Source organism: Meleagris gallopavo, chromosome Z, assembly GCF_905368555.1.
Source record: "Meleagris gallopavo chromosome Z, MGAL_WU_HG_1.1, whole genome shotgun sequence".
Taxonomy (NCBI): domain Eukaryota; kingdom Metazoa; phylum Chordata; class Aves; order Galliformes; family Phasianidae; genus Meleagris; species Meleagris gallopavo.
In genome coordinates this window covers 56,116,984-56,139,398 of record NC_139435.1, presented here as the reverse complement: position 1 = coordinate 56,139,398, position 22,415 = coordinate 56,116,984, and positions in this window count along the sequence as shown.

Sequence of the window (22,415 nt, the reverse complement as noted above, 5' to 3'; positions counted from 1 at the left end):
TCCTCTGACCCAACCTAACAGCCTGTTAGACCAGAACTTAACTCTTCTCCTGGCAGGTCTGCTGAGACAACAGGTACCTCACAGACAGGAGTTTCCTGAAACTCTGTGTTCAGAAGTTATGCAACTTGTGGTGACAACTCCATTCTACTCATACTCACATCCAGCTGTGCTTACAAATTCTAAATGCAAAACTGTGAACAGGGAGGTCTCCAAGCAGGTAGTTTGCAGTTTGTAGTTTACACTCGGACCCAGCTCTTGAGCTTCCACGGACAGTATAATAACACATCTGTAACAGCAGCAGTCAGCAGGTCACTTCATTGCTCTCTATCATGCCAAGTTGCTTTTCTCCATTTTAAAGTTTCTTCCACGCTGCTGCAGGAATCATGCCTAAGGCAACAGATCCCATTCCCCCAAAACCAATTTTCCATATGTGACCTCAGTCCTTCACACTCAAAAGAGTTCCTCCTACACATCCTGATGTTTCATCATTCTCCAAAAAATCTCTTCTTTAAAACTTGCCACAGGTCACAGAGGACTATGAGTCATAATAACTCCTTACTACACTAATCAAAATCATCCACTGCTTTCTGTTATTCTCTTCTGCACCTACCAGTTCTACCTTGCCTTCAATTACAATTATCTCTTTTTGTTTAACATAACGTCTGTGGCAATACGATGAGTGTACCTGCCTGGTAGTGAAAAATACTGCAAGAATACACATTACAAACCTGTTCTGATAATCCACTCTGGAACTTGTGGACAAAATTCATCCCAGAGTGATGTGAACAAGACAGAGGTATAAATGTACTGCATTTTTTAAGCTTTTAAAGATGCACAGAGGAAAGCAATACTGACAGTTAGCAAACACAACTGTCATGCTACAAGACTGGCTCCTAAAGATGCAAGCAATTTCAGCAAATGAAAATTTAAAAGACCACTTACAGGCCAGGAAAAAAATATTTTTCAGGTGGAGTATGTGGAGCAAGATTCTGCAGATATGTTCCATATTAGAAAGATCCACAGCAACAACAAAATAATAACAATAACAACAATAATAATGAGATATTTCTAAGACACAAATTCCTGCTAATATGTATTTTATATTTTGTGTGCTCTCTTGCCACACTATGAAATGTCCTTGTAGTTACTTTTCTGCTAGCCAGAAAAGTAATTGTATGATGGCAGGAGCACAAGGGACTGGTTAACAAGCAGGTACCACTCCAAAATTGCAGCTTATAAGGTGAAAGTGTTGGGAGCAATAAATGCATTATTAGAGAAGGGATCAGAAACACATCCCTGAAGTATAGCCTTACTGTATAGAGAGAGAATCAGGGTAAACATTATGGCAGATTTGGGTGCCACATGCCTTCCCATCCCCAGTAGCAGCCCAAGTGTTAACTTACGTCTTTCTGTGAGGATGCCATCCCTTGCCAGCAGTAGCACTCACACTGCCTATGTAGGCAGAGGCACTGGCCCTGGTAGAAATGTGAGGGCTCACTCGAGCACATCAGAGCCACCTCCTCTGTGTACACCACAGGGTATGTGGACCAGCTCTCATCCAAAGCTGACATCACACATAGCCCACTGACTGCTGGAGCTGGGCCTCCAGAGCAGTGGGTAACTCTGAGAGGAAAGCTGTCATTCATATAAGGATGCCAGAAGCTAGCTGCTCCCTGTGAAGCACTGGCTATTGCAAACCATCCATGAGGGCTGATTCATCAATCCTGACTTCTACCCAGAGCTACATCTGACCTAGATGGGGATTTTTCTCTCTGTTCCCACCAATAAACAGGCAGATGGATTCTAAGCTTGACTGCTCTGACCTATTTTGGTCACCTGTGTGAATACACACTCAATCACAGCACCTAGTTCTTCCCTCAGGCTATGATAGGGAAGATAGGGAAGTGCAGGTCCAGGCATAAGTCAAGCCAGAGCAAGTAGCTCCATTCCCCTGGAGCTGAGAAACAACAGGCTGTTAAGAACATACCAGTTTAGGTGCTCCCCATCACTAGGCTGAGAAATATGTTGAAGAGATCAATTTCCCTTCACAGGCCAGAGTGGAAATGACTCCAGTTCATGCTTTACATCAGTGGACAAACAGAGGAGCTAGTAACATGGAAGCTTTAAAAAAACATGGAAGCTTTAAAAAAGTGAGGGGGGGGGTTCTCGTAATGGGGGATGCAGAGAAGGCAGAGATACTGAACACCTTCTTTACTTCCGTCTTCAGTGAAAAAGCTCTCCCACAGGAATCCCCTGGAGGTTAGGGAGAGGGTCTGGGGAATGGGAGACTTCCCTTTAGTCAGGAAAGAGGACGTGCGTGAGCGCCTAGGCAGTACTAAGGTCCACAAGTCCATGGGACCTGATGGGGTGCATCCACGTGTGCTGAGAGAGCTGGCGGAGGTCATTGCCGAACCGCCCTCCATCATTTTTGAGAGGTCTTGGACAACAGGGGAGGTCCCTGAAGACTGGAGGATAGCCAATGTCATTCCAGTCTTCAAAAAGGGCAAGAAGGAAGATCCGGGTAATTATAGGCCTGTCAGCCTCACCTCCGTCCCTGGAAAGGTGATGGAACAGCTTGTGCTGGATACCATCTCCAGACAACTGGGAGAAAAGGAGGTTATCAGGAGTAGTCAGCATGGGTTCACCAAGGGGAGGTCGTGCTCGACCAACTTAGTGGCCTTCTATGATGCTGTCACATGCTGGGTGGATGGAGAAAGAGCGGTAGATGTAATCTACCTTGATTTTAGAAAGGCATTTGATACTGTCTCCCACGACATCCTTATAACAAAGCTGAGGAAGTGTGGGATAGATGAGTGGACAGTGAGGTGGGTTGAGAACTGGCTGAGTGGCAGAGCGCAGAGGGTCGTCGTTGGTGGTGCAGAGTCTGGCTGGAGACCTGTAACCAGTGGTGTCCCCCAGGGCTCTGTGCTGGGCCCGGTCTTGTTCAACATCTTCATCAATGACCTTGATGAGGGGATAGTGGCCACCCTCAGCAAGTTTGCTGATGATACAAAGTTGGGAGGATTGGCTGACACGCCTGAAGGCTGTGCTGCCATTCAGCGAGACCTGCACAGGCTGGAGAGCTGGGCAGTAAGAAACCGGATGAGGTTCAACAAAAGCAAGTGTAGGGTCTTACACCTAGGGAGGAATCATTGCATGCACCAATACAGGCTGGGGGATGAGCTGCTGGAGAGGAGCTCTGCAGAGAGGGACCTGGGCGTCCTGGTGGACGACAGGTTGGCCATGAGCCAGCAGTGTGCCTTCGTGGCCAAAAGGGCCAATGGCATTCTGGGGTGCATTAAGAAGAGCGTGGCCAGCAGGTCGAGGGAGGTGATCCTCCCCCTCTACTCTGCCCTGGTAAGGCCTCATCTGGAGTACTGTGTCCAGTTCTGGGCTCCCCAGTACAAAAAAGACAGGGATCTCTTGGAAAGAGTCCAGCGGAGGGCCACAAAGATGGTGAAGGGCCTGGAGCATCTCCCCTATGAAGAAAGGCTAAGCGAACTGGGTCTGTTTAGCCTTGAGAAAAGAAGACTGAGAGGGGACCTGATCCAGGTTTATAAATATCTGAGGTGTGGCGGCCATAGCGGTGAGGCCAGTCTCTTTTCAGTGGTACGTGGAGACAGGACGAGGGGAAATGGACACAAGCTGCAGCATAGGAAGTTTCGCACGAATGTGCGTAAGAACTTCTTCACGGTGAGGGTGACGGAGCACTGGAACAGGCTGCCCAGGGAGGTTGTGGAGTCTCCTTGTCTGGAGATATTCAAGTCTCGCCTGGACGCCTACCTGTGCGACCTGGTGTAGGGAACCTGCTTTGGCAGGGGGGTTGGTCTCGATGATCTCTAGAGGTCCCTTCCAACCCCTACAATTCTGTGATTCTGTGATTCTGTGAACACCTTTTTAACTTGTACTCATCTGTACATCAATATAACATTATTAATTCAGATCTCATCAGGGTACATTCTGAACTAGCTTTCAGCAGTCTAGCTGGCACCCAGCAGTACAGAAAGTGAGTCCCTCTCTCAATATTGTGCATGTGAATCCATTTGATGTGTGTGAGTGTAAAGTGAGAGTTGCACAGAGATCAAGCACATGCAAAAGCCTCAGGAGCCATGTGGCAGATCTGCTTGTGCCTTATCAGATCTACAAATGCAAGCTTGATTCTGGTCACATTTTATTTTCTTACTCCAACAAAACACTGGCAAATTAAACTATGCACCACAAAGAGTGGTTGAAAGGATACCAAAGGGTAAATTAAGACAATCCTCAGTGTCCCTAAACTGGAAATCAAAAAACGGAAGCATTTTCTGAAAGAGGAATTTAAAATAGAGAACACTAAGTAATCACTCATTGTTTCAGGAAGGTTATTATACATACAAATATCTCTTCAAGGAAAAGAGTTAAACTTTTGCTCTTGTTTCTCTATTCAGTACTCAAATTCTGCAAATTGGAGTTGGATTTTAATGTGTGAATGATTGCTTTCAAACAAAAGGACTCTGCTTTCATCCACTGCCTATAGAGCTACTGTGGTAAACCAAGTCCCAGAGGTGACAGTCTAGATTACACTGCTGTGATTCACTTTGCTGATACATAACTAGTCTTGTTTTCAAAACTAGGCACAGCTTTAAAGACAACTCATTCTCCATTTTTCCTCATTCTTCTTCCCAGCCCTTCACAATTTACATATGAAGCTTTCTAGCATCAGGGAGAGGATCTGAGTATATGCATGCATCTAGCATATGAGAGGTCCAGTTCTCAGTCAGTGACTGCAACTGCTGAAGTAGCATAGTGCTGAAAATGATACAGATATGGATATGGACATAGATATATTTGGAAGCAGAAAATGCTCAGAGAGAGAAATTGTACTTCAGAGTTTAATATCAAGGGCAGCTGTTTCAGTAATGCTTTTGTGACCTTCCGTTTTTTAATCATTATGCTTCAAGTTCTCAACTAGCCAAAACAGCAGATTGGTTTTAAAATGTCACCCAATAGTTATTTTAAATAAAAGAATCTGCCAAATGCTGAAAATTGTATTACTAGGAAATCAAAATCATTAATTTGACATTAAAGTAACCTTTAAAAATCATTCCTTAGAGACAAAGCTAACCTTTTTACCTAAGCAATAAGGAACATTGCGCAAGTCCATCTTAGAGCTGATACTTCCCATCAGCTACTCACATTGAACTGTGAGTAGGCAACAAGCACCTTTAACCTCGAAAGGCCGCTTGCTCACACATATCTGGCCAGACTGAGTCTTTCAAAGATGCATAATTTTTTTTTCTTATGGAATTTTTATTAAACACAATCCCAGATGATGAGTCAGGGCAGATGTGAGACACACTGATCCATCTCTTACTGGACTTCCCAAGGGACAGAGGTAGAACGAAGAGACAGCCACCTCCCTGTTTCCAACCAGTTGCTAAACTGACGTACTTAGTCCATACTTACTGGTAAAATCCTCCCCTATGGTTGGAATCTGTTGCCCTGGGCATGAACTCAATTTATGGCCCATTCTGATCTGCAAACGGATTATTTTTAGTCCTCAACGAAGCAGGGGAGAAAGATGAACCTTGGTCTTGAGCTTTTCCAGAACAAAGAGCAATGAAGAAACAATGTTCTGTTTCTGTTTCATTTCTAAAGCCTGGGTGGCAACAGCACAGATGGAAAATGCTTGCATTAATTAATCCGGTGTATGAGCATCCAATGAGGCAAAGAAAAAATTAAAAAGTGGCATTTTGCAGTGTGTGCTGGCAATGTTACAGTTAATTCATGAATTAACGTGGAGAAAAATTTCTGCAGCTGGTATTTAATTGAGAAATAAATGGTTAGAGTGCTAGCCACTAAGAGAACTGTGTTTACATTGCATGAGCTAACCAAACTGCATGCTATCCACACAATCATCTAGCTGGGTAATCTCCAAAGCATTTATTATTTACCCAAGAAATCTGGCAAGGATAGAAAGGAGTATAGCAATATACTTCACACCACAGTTTAAAGTGTTTCAATCTAGCCTTGTAGTTTTCCTTTCTTAGAATCCTCCTTTTATCAGTTACAATACTATAAGGCAGACTAGTGAGAAGAACCTTATTCTCACGATTCCTCTTCAAATCTGGGTCAAGTGCAGGTTCCCATATCCCCACACTTCATGAGTTCTTAGTGCTGCTCAAGGAGCCGTTGGGGGTCAGAAACATTTATTTGTCTTAGCTCAGATCTGAAAACCTTGCCAGCACATTTTGGCAGAACTGGCTCCTCTCTTGTGTGATCCTCTTTTGCAAACACCAGCTGCTGTGGCTTAGTGTTCTTCAAGAAGTGGTAATATGTGCCACAGCTGACCCAGAAGGTCCTGGAGTGCTAGCTGGTGCTACTCTGTGCAAACAGGATTACGTCTGGCTGCTGCCTCCAAGGAGAGCTGATACCTGCATGCCTTTCTCTCAGCCAGGGACATAATATTTGGATGTCTTCCCTCAAAAAGACCTCCTTAGCTCAATCAACTTCAACTCAGCTTGGTAAGCAGATTTAAAATTAGATGTAGGAAGATTTTTCAACAGAAGAGATGTTGAAAAATAGCTGGGTAGAAATAGTAACCCATTAAGCTTTTTTTTTTTTTTTTTTTTTTTTTAATAAACAACATGAAGACATGCCTATATAAAATAGAATAATACAGAAGCATAAGGAAGGCCAGACAAAAATATACTTTTTTTCCTTTGGTTTCTGATCAAGAAAATGTGAAAAATTAATCCATAAAGGGCTCTCCCAGAAATGGCATAGAACCAGTTGCTGGTTTTGGAGAGGGTCTGGCATCACTCATAAAGATGCCAAGGAGATAGCAGAAGCAGATCTTGCTCGACTAATTAGTACAGACTGATAGTTGAACAGTCAAGTTAGCTGTCAAGAGTGAAATGGATTACAGAATAGCCCTACTGGAAGAATAAGATGTTGGAAATACACTGGCGTCAGTGGTATTGAACATGCAGAGAGTACCAGCAGCTCCCCCGTGCTTCATAACAGGAGTGTTAGCTCAGCAAACAGTAGCAACAGTGAATCTGTCTCAGAACAGCCAGTTTCTGGGGTAGTTGGTATTGTAACAGTGAAACCTCACTAAGAAAATGGCTAGAAAGAGGCTGGGGAGTCCTGTGCATGGAAGTGTAAGGTAGGAGAGTTGGGGGCTAAGCTTTCTTCTTTTTTTGTTGCTTATTGTTATTTGGCGGTTTTGTTTTGCTTTGTTAAAATAATACAATAAGAAGCCAGATAAGAAAAAAAAGTTTGCAAATTACAAGATTGTAGAACTTGTATTTCAAGTAAGATTGACTGTAGGATTAAGATCACCATAAAATATTATAGAGTGACAGAGATTCAGGACACTGTGTAGAGGAGGTGTGGGCAGTCAGAGGAGCCAATGAAGACCCCAAGTCTGATCAAAATAATAATTTTCTATTCTGAGGAAGTCTTGCATATCAGCAATAGTTCTGTGGTGAGGAGCACAAGACTTTACCACTTTGAGCATGAAAGCCAAAATATTGCAGACAACGTGAGACAAAATGTATCCAGAGGTCACAAGACAGGGAACAGCTTGTGGGTTGTGTTTGCTGCAGTAAGCACTGCAGACTGAGGCTGTGTTGGCACAAGATGTGGGAACTGGCAGAGCCTCATCTCCCTGCAAGTGTCTTTGGATACTCGTAAGTAGAATAGCACAAAAAGCCAGAAAACAACAGCGGAGAGATTGTTTACAGGAGCAATAGACAGTGCTGTACTAGAAGATGAATGGACAATCAGGCTAGAGACAAATGGGATATTTATTCATTTTGTGTCGAAAACAAGTGCACCAGCCAACACACAGAAGTTTGCCAAAAAATGACTAAAGCACTTGAAGGAAAAGGGAGATTTCAGTAACAGGTAAGCAGATAAGACCCTACGGTTCACAGTAATGGTATTGCTCCAATTAAGTACATAAATTAAAACTGAATGGATAAAAAGCAATTAGGAAAAGAGAGTTGAAAAATCAGAAAAGTACCACTGCTAAGACAGAAGTGTCCTTTATCTCATCAAGTTGGTACTTGCATTGAAGAGACAGCTGCACAAGGATTTTCAGAAAAGAGAGTAGCCCCAGCAGAATATGGCAGTTGGACAGCAGGTATTGTCTTGTAAACAAGAGTTAGTTAACAGTGTAAGAGATCCGTGGCACAAAATTTCAGGGGCTACTGACAATCATATGCCAATGATCTTAAACAGTGTCATTTCTAGACTTCATACAGAATTTGCAAGATCCCTGAGCTGAGGAGCAAGGCTTGTCTGGTCTCTCCTCTCTGAACATTCCTTGACTTGCTGGTAGCTTTGTTTTCTGTTCTTAGCTGTGATAGTATAATTTTTTTTCCAATTAGCCAGATGCCTGTGGAAATTTTCCTGTTGTTCCTTTTCTTTTTTTTTTGGAATGCGATGTCCACAATCCTAACATGAGATTGAGGTGCAGAGAAATGCAGGCCTGAAAAAATAGAAGAGGCCATGAGAAGAGGAGAAAAAGAATGTGAGAGCACATCCTAGGGTCACTTCAAGTACTTCCAGCCTGGAGCTGGACAAAACTGCATCTAGGGATAGCTAACAGAACAAAGAAATAACATATCGAGGTGGCACTGTATGTAGACATTTGGGTGTAATACAGAAGAGCCTCTCAGCAAGCATAAAAATGATCTCAAGTTGTTGCTAGAGGAAAAGAGAAGAAATCATCAACATGAATATCATATTCTTTCTGGCAAATGACTCTAGATGCTGATGGCTCTCAGTCACTATCCCTCACTACAACCACCAGTATGAAACCCTCAACCCTAGGGTACAGGGGAGCAGAGGAATAGTAAGTGTAACACAATTATAGAAGTTCCCTCACTGCAGGGCTACTCCTTCATTTTCATAACAATTAGACGTGGATTAATACTGAACTGACTCTTAATATTTCACTTACGATAACAATGTATCCCTGGCTTTACTAAAACGTAAGAGGTGCATTCTTCTTGATCATACGCAATACTTGGAGTGTAAGTGCTTGGTTACTGCATGGATCAATGAAAGTAAAAGTTCACTGACTGAAACAGAAGACTACTCTTTTGCCCAAGCCTCTATGCAAAAATTAAAAAAAGAAAGAAAGAAAAAAAAAAGAAAAAAAGGAAGAAAGAAAAAGAAAATAAAAGTCACGTCTTTATGAAGACCAAATCCTGCTAAAATTGACACCACCAGAAGAAAATCATCATTCACTTCTCAGAAGCACAGAATGGCTGATGTGGAGAACACCTGGTCTAACTGCCTGTTCATACAGGGTCAGCATGTCAGCATTAGCAGATTGCCCAGGATGATGTCTGGTTGGATTTCTGTTACCTCCAGAGATGAGGACTCCATAACCTCTCTAGGTAATCTTTTTGCCAGGGTTTGGTCAACGTCAAAGTAAACTTTCTTTTTTGCATTCTATTATAATTTAATGTGCTTACATTTGTTTCCATTGCCTTTTAATGTTAGGGATTCAGATCCATAAGCTTTTTGAGGAAAACTTGCTGCAACAAATTCTCTCCTGTCTACCTCAATTATTATATTGGCTGTAGGCTGTGCCTCCTCTCGCCCCTCCCCCCCCCCAAAAAATAATAGCAATCTCTACATAGGAATGAGAAATAGCTTCTTTTGTCTTGAGATGTGCATGGGAGAATTCCAGAAAGGATTCTTCCTGTATGTTATGAAATGAATAACTTTATCACAACATCTGGCTTTACTGGCCATTCATCTCCATTTGAAAAAAAAAGAGCACCAATTTGTAAGTGCTCAGTCTTTTACCAGCGTGTCAGTGATAATGTCCAAATGGCTGTTTGACTCCACATCATGATGAATGGCTCATTTCATACATAGATCTAACATAAACTGAAGGTTAAACATAAAAAAAGCAAAAGCTTTCCCAAGGTACATGAATGGAAGGTTTGTTCTGCAGGATATATGACATGGTCTCCATTATCATTTCAGCTGGTGTACAATGTTCTTTAATATATACATGTGACAATTTAGGCACGTAGAAAGAATGAGCAAAGATTTGCATAACTAATCTTATCAAGAAAGACTTGATGAGAAGTGCGATAACAGTTTCAGACTTACAAAAGACAGTTGTAAAGAGGAAAAAAACAAAATTTCTTATGTACAGTGTATTAGACAGGAAGCAGCACAATTAAATAAATGGAAGAAGGCTGGCAAACTCGGCTGCAGGGAGTATGTGATCTTCATCCCTGGAAGCTTTTAAAGACAGACTGCAAAATGATGTGTCAAGCATGGTTAAGATAGAGTTAGTCCTGCATCGAGACATGAACGTAGACTGTATGCTCCATTGGCAGTCCTATTCTGTCTGATTCTTCTTCACTTTCTGTCCAAACTTAGCAAAGCATTAAAAAGAGTTTATCTGTAATGAAAGAATTAAATCCAGTTGACTTCAGCAAAACTACTTAAGCATTTAGAATTAAGGAAATTAAGCTTGGCTGAACCAGGCCTTAGGAAGAATTTAATCAAACCATGAATTAACACATAAAATCCCTATAAAAGAAGATAAACGTTGTACTTCATATGGAAACAGATTACTTTCAGAATCTAATTTGTTTTCCTTTCTCTTCCTCTTTTTTTTTTATATTTTTTTTTCTAGATGTTCCAACGTTCCAAGAAGTAATGCAGGCTTTTTAGCCAAATATGACATTTCTACAGCCAGTTTTATGTTTACTATAACTCTGGAAGTAGACAGTATTTTTCCTTTTTTTTTTTTTTTTTTTTTCCTTTTCCAGAAGAGGATAAGTGGAAAGATTTTCAGTGATTCTGGAAGGATGAGGACAGGTAAGAGTGAGGCAGCAGGGGCTGGGGAGAATGCAAATACTTCCTCATCATTCTTTTGGGGTAACTCAGCTTCTTGGTCTCTGTTAATTCATCACCCTGGACTACACTCTGAAGTGCAATCAGACTTCTGATATCAATATCCACAACATCCATGGACTGCTTCCCTGAACCTTAAGGCAATATGGAACAATTCTGAGTTTTCTATCTGATATCAGCAGACTTATCCCAAGTCACTAGAAACACAGTGAAAGAAGAAAGGATAACTAGAACAGTTCTCTTGTGGTCTGGTAGGTAACTCTGGTGAAGATCCTTTTTTTCCTCCCCCTACTGACACACATTTATAGTAACTAGATCACACCCACTAGAGCTGACGCCACAAACATTTCTGCTCCTTGGGCACTAGTGAAAGAGAGAGAGCAATGCCACGACAAAGATGGCTGGAAACACTATGAAGATGAGAGGCTTTTCACTACTTTTCACAGGTTCCCTGGAGAGTCACCAAAAATCCTATTGCCCTCAAAGTCTGACAGGTCCTTATCTGCTCCCTCAGGAGTGTTGTGATGACAGCATCAACATCTTTTGATAGATGCCTGAGCCCAAGCATGTGATGAATATAGTTAATTAACACAGAAATATCAACCCCCAATATTATAATATAGAGTAATAATAATAGCAATGCAGTGAATATCTATAGTAATTTCAAGTTTCAACCTCAAATAAAGCATATAAGGATACAAATTTAACTTGGTATTTTATTTAGTCAAAATGTTCTTTTTAGGTAGTTGGGGGAAAAGTAAGATTTATGTAAGCAATGAAGGAACATTGGGCAGTATTAGAATGAGCCTTTTTTATTGTCAGCATTATCCCAGAACTCTCCAGGGAATATATATTTAAATACTTTCCTGAGAATGCATTAAAACTGTAAAAGATTATTGGATCTGATTATAAATGTTATTACTATAGGCAAACACACTCTGCATATTAACAGAATACTTGCGGAACTGAGCTGAGACTATAAAACAGGACATTCAGTTATCGCTATGGCTGTGTTCTGTGTAGCCCTGTTAAAATAAAACCACTCAAAAATAAGTCTCATGAAAAGAGGCAATACAATCTCAGAAAATTATAACCAGGGGACAGAGAGGAGAGGGGAGAGTGTTCAAATACAATGTCAGTGCTTCAGACAATAAAGTATAGTTGCTTATGTCTTTACAGCCAGAAAATTTCTCCATTTCCATAGGGAAATTTCCAAGATAAAGGCAAGGAAGCTACATTGTATGCAGCTGCATTTCTTCCCTAGGACATCATTTGGAGGAAACAGACTTTGCATTCTTGATTCTTCACCACACAAAGAGGGCAGCAAATAATTTGCATGTAGCCAAATCCCTTGTCTCAATGGGAGTAAAGGGCTGCTGGATTGTACATGAGCTTATTTCTGAAACCTGTGCCATGCTTGTGTCTGTCCTGCACTGAAAGAGAGTATTCACTTAATTTTTGGTTCATCACCTTTCAATAGCTCCCTGACTTTCTTCCTCCCTGCAGCTTTTCTTTTGCTGTGAGGAGTATATGCACGTATAGCACTACCTACAAAAGATGTCATGATCATCAGAAGTAAAGGGGATAGGCAGGCCTCCTTCTGCTGTTCAAGCTCTATCAAGCAAGAGCTTCCAATCACTAGCAGGGAAATGAAATCTGAGGAGGCAAAGATTTTAAGAGATGAATTTGGCATTTCAAGCTCTTGGCATGTTTTCCGAGTAGCTTGGTTGCAGTGTGCTGAGGTCTCCTTCCACCTCATCAATCCAAACTTCATGGAAGAGTGTGCAAGTCTACGCCAAGGTCCTCCTGAGAGTTTTAGCAGCTCTTAGCCTGCACCATCCTACCCCTAATGCATCAATCATAGTGTGACACCAGCACTTGGGATCAGCAGCACATTCCTAGCCTTTTATTAATGCATGAGGATTAATGGAAGAGGGAATCTCCAGAGGCTCTCTGCACCATGGCTTCTAGCAGGAATTGCTTTCCAAAATCTTATTTTCTTGGAGCCTTGATCTCATTGATCTCAAGAGGAATCTGGGACTGTTATTAACAGAGAGAAAGGTTACATGCATAGATTGTCTGGGTTCAGTAATGAAGTGTCCCTCCAGGGTATGAGAGTGGAAAATGCTAATGAGATAGCACATCCATTCCAAATACTTACCCACTGTTTCAGACTTTGTACTTCAAAGGTTGTCCAGCAAAACAGAAAAATTTCCATTATTCTGGTGAATTGAAGGTAAGCTGTATGATCTGTAGCCACCACAAGTCAAACACTAGCCTGCTATTCACCATCGGTCTGAACAGCTTCCCTTAAAAATCCATTTCCCTTGTAAACAGAGCTGCCCTGCAGCCTCAATGATGAAACACCAGTCTAGACTTGTCTGATATGAAACAGCTATCACCTTTCCTATGAGACACTTGCTCACAAAGTTAACTCTTAGTGCACAGGATTTCAATGAGGGGTTCTGCCATTCCCTCTTGCCCTATGGCATATCGTATATGATGTTCCTCCACCTTTTTTTTGATGAAGGGAAGCTGAATGAGAGCAGTCTGATAGGATAGAGAAGAGAAATAGGAAGGAGATTCCAAAAGTCATTGAATCTGATAGCAACAATGCTGCAAAAACTGGAGCTGGGCATTATGAAACCAAAAGCAAGGTGCCTTCTAACTACTTTGCTGGGAAGTAAGTCCTCAGGAGGTTTTCATCAGTATTATGGTGTCTTCTCCAACATAGAAAGTTTCAAGATTTTGATGCACTGGCCAACAAAACTGAACAGCAGTGTTTAGTCCCACACACAGGGAAGGCTGCGTGGGGCTCCCTGTTTGTGCTGTGCAAAAGGGCAAACTCAGCCCTTACAGCCCAACACTTCTGACCTTCAGATCTTGAGGATGTGGCTATGGGAGGGAATTACCAGTACCACTGGAGCTTAGTGTTCCTAAATTATATATAAGAAATGTAATAACACAGCAGATACTGAGCAAGACAAGGACACAAGTTAAAAATAAAAGCACCAAAACCATTAACATTCTTCAGTCAATACCATATAGTCCTCCTGTGCCATGGAAATGTTCTTCTTTGAACTTCAACTGTTTGCAGTAAAGAAAATGCAATTCTTTGCCCCCCAAAGCTGGGGAAAAAAAAAAAAAGTTTCTGAAAAGTATGTAAAATTACAGCAGAGTTGCTTCAATCCTCTAATAAATATCAATTTGAGAGCAAAAAAAAAAAAAAAAAGTAATTTCAGACTGCCTTTGAGTTCTTTGCAATGACCTTTTGTTTCCTACCTGGTAATAAAGGATGATCTTTGCAGGGCAGCAGGACGACGGAAAGGACTCTGGGTTCAGAAGATGTTAGAAATCAACCTCATTCTTTTATTTCTGTACCTGCAGTGCTCATCAGTTGGTTCTCTATAAACAAAGACATACACACATACTGCTAACAACACCACTACTTAAACCCTTACAATGATCCCCTTCTCTCTAGGTAGGATTTGATTGCCATCCACTGTGCTATTTCCTGCTTATTTGTGTCCTTTAACATCAGTAATTGTGCTGAACCACACCAAAGAGGAAAGAATCCCAGATGAAGGGATATGGTGGCTGAGATGCCCTTTGGAGTTGAGTTTAGGATCTTTACATATTTAATGCATTGTAAAATTAACGACCTATTAGCACTAGAGACAGAGGGTCAAAGCTTGAGTTCTCCAGAGAGCTCCTGTGCTACAGAAGGGAAGAACAAGACTATCTTTCACCCCACCACATAGTGACTGATGTCCTTGGGTGAGAAACACCAGACAGCACATGGCAGAGCAGCACAGCAACTCCTGCAAGACTTCCTCCATCGTGATTCTCTTATGTACAGGAATTTTTTGATGCTTTTGTTTTCATTTCTCTGCAGTGTGCAGCCGTAGCATAGCCCAGTGCTTTTCATCTAGTTATGACCTAGTGAAAACTGTCTTTTTGGCTCCCTTCTTCCAGATCTTGTTATGAGATCACTTTTGTCAGCACGTGATGATAAAACAACAGCAGGAAAAGGTAGTTGTCTCATCTTTCTCTGGAGGCAAGTGGAGAAAGCAGTGAGGACATCACATCAGCATTTAAGGCATGCTCCAGACAGGCAGAATAGGATACTGGAAATTCACAGTGGAGCTGGAAGAGTAACACCAAGAAGAGAGCAGAACTGACACCTGTTACTACAGCAGCAGGCTCTGAGCTTCTTGGTTTCTTTGATCTCCACGTATCTTTCTATCTAAACACCTTCCAAAGCAGAGGTAGGAGCAGAGCAATCACTTTGCATTTTTGTCCCACTGGGAGACCTGACTGTGTTGTTTTTGCTGGCAGTAAGAAGTCACAGCCTGGTCTTGTCAATGTTAATGAGCTCTACACCAGCTATTCAGTCAGCCGGCTGTCAGTTGTCTTGAATGAGGGAGGGAGAGCTGCCATACTTGGCTCATTGGAGGTGCCCCGTATCAAAGTAGACTGAGTAACACTGGGTATATACATCTCACCTTCTTTTTGTTCTCCATCCTGGATGCATTTTGTCATTTTGCTCCAAATTATGCATGTGAAGGGCTTATCGCACAGCACAATTAGGAGAAGCTTCGGGACGGGTTGTGCAGGCAACCCAAACACAAGGCAGCTACAAGCAGACAGCTGCACTAGCACAGTGCTAATCTCCACTAAGCACATGTTTTGAGTCAGAGTCCAGCAATTTGGCACAACAGCGTACACCTTCATTAATGGAAAACCAGAGCAGGGAGCCGCTTTGTGACTACCTGACCAAGGGGACTGTGAGGAAGGCACTGAGGTGACATGTAGGTCAGGACACAGGAAGTGGCTAAACTTGCTCCTAAACTAATAGCAGGACAGACTGCAACCCTGATTTAAATTTCCCCTGAAATAGTACTATAGAGATAGTGCTATAGTGAATAAAAAGTCTCCTGAAGTCCTTCCAGGGCACGTAGGTTATGCTTTAGCAGAAGAAAGAGGAATATCTCAGTCCAGTCTACTTGTTTTCTATGTATATATATTTGCAATATTGAAGGAAGCATCCTCACTTATAAGAGACCTTATTTGTGAGGCACACCTCTGAAAATGCAGTCATTCTGCAACTAATAATACTTGTTAGCAGATATCTTGCTCTTTCCAGAACACTCCCCCCCTGCCACAGTGCTCTAGATGATAGATTTCTTACAAAATGATCGGCTTCCATTTTACACTGCTTTTTCTTCAAATCTTTAAACAAAGAGGGAACAAAAAGGAGGACAGAGACATGACTGAAATAAAGCCCATGGGAATCCCAGCTCAGTAGCTTTATACAGGCAATGATTCCCCTTTATTTCTCCAACCTCTTACTCTTCCAACCCTCCCCCTCCCTTCCTCCTTTCTCCCTCCCCCTTCCCCCCAAAAAAAAGACTATATTATTTTCTCATTTCTTCATGGCTTTCTTTTTTTTTTCTGTGAAGGCCTAGCTCCCTTTTTTTGGTGAACAAAATATGAGAATGAGCTCTTATATTTGCAAAATAAACCAAACACAAAAGTGTTATGATCAGTTTGCTGCTTTGTCCAGAACAGTGACTAGAATGGGTCCAGGCTCACCTAGCTACCCATAAGCATCACAAGCATTTCAGGTGGGGTTCCGATGCAGGCCCAGAAAGATTGCTACATCTCTTTCCAAAATTCTCCTTTTAGAGAATAAAGGTTCTAGGACAAATACAAGATCTGCCTGAAATCAGAATATTCAAGTAAAACAACAGTAATAACAGTAAAAAAGTAACTCAAGAGATGACAGTAAAGGGGAGATTTCAGTCTTAACACAGTAGATAGATCATTTCCATTGTTGGCAACATTGATACTTCATTGTGCATGGGTTCTTTACAAACATACTGATTCTTAACAGATGAGGCAAAACGGATGACCTTACATAAGAGCGAGAAGAAACAGCAAGCTCATCCAGGGAGTTAAAGCTGGTAATCGCTCAGGACTCTATTTGGCCATAGGAAAATGAAGGGATGGCCTTCCAAAGAAAGGGCTTCGATACAGTGCTGCACTACTGCAGGGCAGGAACTGCAGGAGGCCTCAATGGAAGAGTGCTAGATAACGTTGATGGGATGGTGTCCTCCGGGAGGATGTACCTGTCCTCAGCACCTGTGCAGTCCCCAGGAGACAGCTGGTCCTGCGCGCTTGAGAAAGCAGTCACACGGTACTGGAAGGAAGGCAAAGGAAATAAACACCTTAAAGGCTATTAAATTACAGAGATTTGAGGTCAGACTGTCTGCTGGTGTACATCAGAAAACGGTTTTATTGGTCTGTCCTTCAGATTAATTCACCCCTAAAGAAAAGCAAATCAACCAATTCAAGAGCAGCTTACATAGCCTCTGCTCCTTGGCGTGTATGCTGTTCTCTCTCTTCATTGTAAGCACTGCATTTCTGTGTGGGGACCTTGAATTGCTTGGGGTTTGCACATGTTGTTCTCACAGCCAGGAATTGACGGGATCAGTGCAGAGCCCATGAGTTCTGTACAAAACCTGTCTATGGACAGCCTGCAGGCAGTTCTTGGTATGCAGTATGTTCAAGTATTAATTGTTCCTGCTTCTATGGTCTGCTGCTCTGAGGCAAGAAACTCCTTCTAGGAATATAAAACAGCAATTAACAATGCCAAACAAGTCCATATAACTGTCTCCTCTGCATTAGTCACGTATATCTTCAGGCTGGGTCTGTCAAAACATTCATATTCAGCACTGTAGTTGCTATAGGCACAGCTGCAGTAAGCACCAGGCAGAGAAAAATTATGTCAGACATCAGAAATGGCATTTCCATTGCTTTAGGGCAGGTATAAGACTGCCCCAGGGCACTGTGAACTAACCCCCAGCTTTCAGCTGGCTTGCTAGGAGAGAAGCTGTCTCCATGAGCACAAAAATGCCCATCAGAGCTCATGTCATCAGCCATTACCTAGAATAACAAAGTTTATTGATTCCCTTAAACTCAGAACAGATATCTATAGTATAGGGTCTTCTATTCCAGCCACTGACTAAGAGTAGAGGAAGGCAATGAACACAGATTAGGACACAAGTTGAGAACACTATAATGCCATTCCAAACTCTCTAGCCTCCCAAGTGGTCTGAGGACTTTAAGGCTACTTATACCATGCTGAGCTGCTGGGGAAAAACAAATATTGTACAGGAGTGGATCTACTGAGTGTGAGGAGATGTAGGGCAACACTGGCAAGCCTTAGCAATACTAAAGCACCAGTACTTATTTGGAGAACAGTTTTTCAGAAAGGTATACAGTGAATTCACTGGAAACACACAAGGCAGTATCAAGAGCTTGGATTGGATAGATCAAGGAAGCAGACATTACCTGAAGTGAAAACTAGAGGGAGGAAGCAAAACTGTGTCAAAGTCTGGCAGAGAGGTACAGAACAACGCTGCTTCCTGGCAGAGAGTGCAATGGGACGCATCATGCCCAAAGATAATTCATGCTACACACAAAGAAAAGCTTTCCAGCAGTAGCAATAGTTAAAAGTCTGGAACAAACTTGCTGGAGAGCAGTCAGATACACAATCATTAAAGGACTTCATGAATGAGCACACATACATGTCACAGATCGTTTTAATGCAATTGATGTATCTGATTTTTCTCTTCTACTGAGCATGCTTATTAGTGTTGACACTGCTCCTGAGATTAGTGGCGCATGATTAGGCAATGTCAAGGTACATTTTAGAGAAAGTAGTTACTTTTATGGCAGCAAGCCCAATTTGTATAATTGAAATTCTGTTAGTAGCATTTTTAAATCTCTTTTGAATTAAAAAATTGCATTTTATTTAAAATTAGCCTTTGGCTATAAATGAAAATATAACATTTTAGTCTCAAAATCTCTCTCTCTCTCTTTTTTTTTTTTTTTTTTAATTTAATCAAAATACAGAAATTGAAATCGTGAAAAAAATCTCCTTTACAAAACTCTTCTTCCATCAGAGGTTTAGGACGAAACAACCAGGACTTAAAATCACTCAAACTAGAAAAATACTCAAACTTACTGAAATAAAACATATGCTCAGAAACATCAGACTGTGCAAAGCACTAAGTGTCTGCTATTTCTCTGAGAACAGCAAATTTTTTTGGCCAGAGAGCATTTCAGAAGACCCCTGACCTATGACAGAAGTAGGACAAATGCTTTGGTACTGCAGAATTGCTTGTAAGTCCTAAAGTGTTCTAAAGCATGCAGTGGCTGGAGCAGACTGGGGCTTCAGCAGTGATGAAGGTGAGGTCAGCTACTCAAGAAAGGGAGATCTCCTGTAGTGATCATCGGCTCTCCATGATTTCCAGGAAAGTGTGTGGCATGAAAAAAGGGGAACATTGGGTCAAAATAAATACGTGGAAGGGACTCTTCATATAGCATCTCACTAGGCTGATTAGCACTTCTTGCCTAAAGATGTGTTTTCTGAAGTGTGCCAAAAACCTGGAGTTTGACAAGAGCATGAAAAGCGATTATGTTCTCGCACAGGGAAAGCATTATACATATTTGGCCTGCTATCATTCTTTTCCATACTTCTATTAAAAGCCATTCTGTTTTGTTGTTGTTTTCTGTTAAGCTTCAAAAATACTTCGTGTTTGTCAACAATACTAGAGTTACAAACATCACTTGGGTACAGACAGAGCTTACAGATACATAGGACATGCTGACTCTACTACTGTTCCCATCAAATACATATACAAGAATGAAACCTCATCACCTAGCTACTGAGCAAGGAGATCCTCACTGCACATAGTCCATGGAAAGACTGAATGGAGGAGAGGTGTCAAAGTCACACACCATGAATCAAGGGAGACCTGAGCAGAGGAAAGCAGAAGAGCATGGTTAACATTCAGGTACTCCTGTGGGAATATCCCCAAACGGCAGGTGGAAAAAGGAGAACTCAGCATAAAAAATGCCGGTTAATGAGGCCTGGCTAAGTGTATGCTACTGCAGAAAACATAAAAGCTTAGTATGGTTGTATAGAACTGCATGTCTACAGACTCACTTTTTAAACCTCCTGTTTGACCACTTGCTTAGCAAGCATAGGAGCACTGTAGTGAGAGAGGCTTGCCCATCCCAGATTCTTGACAACTTTATCTGGCCTACAGCCAAAAAGATTTCTAGGAGTGACTTCCTCCAGGCTGGAAAAGTCTGGTGATGCAAAGGAGCATCCGGACCATTGAAGAGACATGGAACAGAATAGGAATATGATTTTTTTGTTTGTTTTTTTTCTTTGTGTGTTACTGAGTGTCCTGTTATCCCAGTAATCAATGAAGTTCCTCTCTTTCTTTGCTTACCCAGGGAGAAACAGGACTCTAACTGCAGATTCTGGAGAACACTCAAATCTGAGACAGCTGCATCACTCTCTGTACTTGCTCACTGCTATGCATTCTTCAAAACACAAAAAAAGATTTGCTTCTGAAGGTCTACCAGCCTTTTAGCTTTATATAGCCATTGTTGGAAATGTAATAGTGAATATACAGTGGTTGTCACAAAATAAAACAGCTGGGTCAGTTCAAATAAATAAACCACTAATATGCTGGTGCCTTACAGGTAGGCTGCATCACTCCAAATTGCCTCAATACTGCTCAGCTCAGAACATCCTATTTCTGTTTCCTGTCTTTCCTCTTCAGGTAGATGAAAACCAACAGTGCAAAGAATCTATTAATCCCTAGTTATATAACTGCTTGTTCTGAATAAAGCCAGGAAACCACTGAGTCCAGAAAGCTCAGTGCTGAGTATTATATCCTCTAGAAATCTCAGCCATTCGTATATATTTGTTTTGAAGCCTGGGACACCCACTTTAATACAGTCTTCTAAGAGATACCAGCACTGACTGTCTGCAAGGGATAAAATGAGTCAGGGAAGCAGCAGAAGTCAGCAGATATGATCCTAGGTTAAAATTTCACAGAAGCAGATCAAGCAGAAAAGAGAAAAAGGAAAGGGGAAGGAAAAAAGGAAATGGGAAGGAGAAGGGGAAGGAGAGGAGAGGAGAGGAGAGGAGAGGAGAGGAGAGGAGAGGAGAGGAGAGGAGGGAGAGGAGAGGAGAGGAGAGGAGAGGAGAGGAGAGGGGAGGAGAGGAGAGGAGAGGAGAGGAGAGGAGAGGAGAGGAGAGGAGAGGAGAGGAGAGGAGAGGAGAGGAGAGGAGAGGAGAGGAGAGGAGAGGAGAGGAGAGGAGAGGAGAGGAGAGGAGAGGAGAGGAGAGGAGAGGAGAGGAGAGGAGAGGAGAGGAGAGAGAGGAGAAGAGAGGAGAAGAGAGGAGAAGAGAGGAGAAGAGAGGGGAAGAGGAGAAGAGAGGAGAAGAGAGGAGAAGAGAGGAAAATGAAAAAAAAGAGTGGGAAAAAAAAGGAGAATATTTCTGGAGTCCAAATTTGTCAATGAGCACAGAAATTGCCAGGTGCGGGGGAAAGCTGTTACAGTTCTGCACTAGCACCAGCACTAACCTAGTTCCCATTTCCCATCTAATCTTCCCACAAGAGGCAGGGAATAACTTTGAAAAGGTTAAAACGCAAGAGCCGAATGCTAAAGAAGACAGACCAAACTGTCAGAAAATCAGGATATTTAAAGTATCAGAAAAGAATTATACCAAAATAGCAGCATGGAGAATCACCCATATTCTCTGTAGAATACTAACAGTCTCTCTAGTTTACATGCTCATTTAAGATGACAACTCAGTGCAGAAAAGGCAAGCAGAGCTTGGGATGTAATTGTGTGGTTCTAGATGGCATTCCAATTGGTCCCCACTGCCTCCTTTACAGGGCTCAGTGCTGCACAGTAGAGGAAAAAAGCATGCTCTTACCCAGATCTGCTGACTGCTTAAAGGAACAAAACACAAAACGGGCAGACAAGGAGGGTACACAGGAAAAATACACATAGGAAAGGCAGGAAAGGAAGGTACAAAAAAATCAAACTTTTTCTGAAGATTGTTCAGCAAGGAAGTATTTTATAGACTGAAATTGAAAAAGGTAGGAATCCTCAACAGAATCAGGTGCTAGGTGCCCTCTCCTTGGTAACACAGTTGCTTTAAAGAAAAAGAGGCAAACACCTCCTTTAAGATGCATCTCCTGAACATTGCTGCTTCTGTGCAGCACTCAGGCCAAGGAATGTAGGACTGCACATACAGTCCCAATCACACTTTGCAAAGTATATTCATTGATATTGTTGAATCAGTGTTTGAAAAAGTTCTGCAATGTGCTGTTATATTTACTGTAGGAAGAGTGCAGGAAGGGGAACAACTTGTAAAGTCTGCATTTGATTGGAGGGTCTTCATAGAAGTTCTGTCTGATTTGTTACAGTTTTTTAAGAGTGTAAATTGAGGAGACCCATTTTGAAAGCCCAGCTGTACTACAGTTGTCCTTATGTGATTTTGAAAAGCCACTTAACCCCTTTTTTTCTTCTACATCTGTAAATAACGAACATTTCTATCTCCTTCGTTAGGGCAAAATTAGGGAAAAATTCCAGTTGATTCTATTGACAAGAATAGTCGTGCTGAGAAATTAAAGTAGAAAGGGAAAGAAACAATGGATACT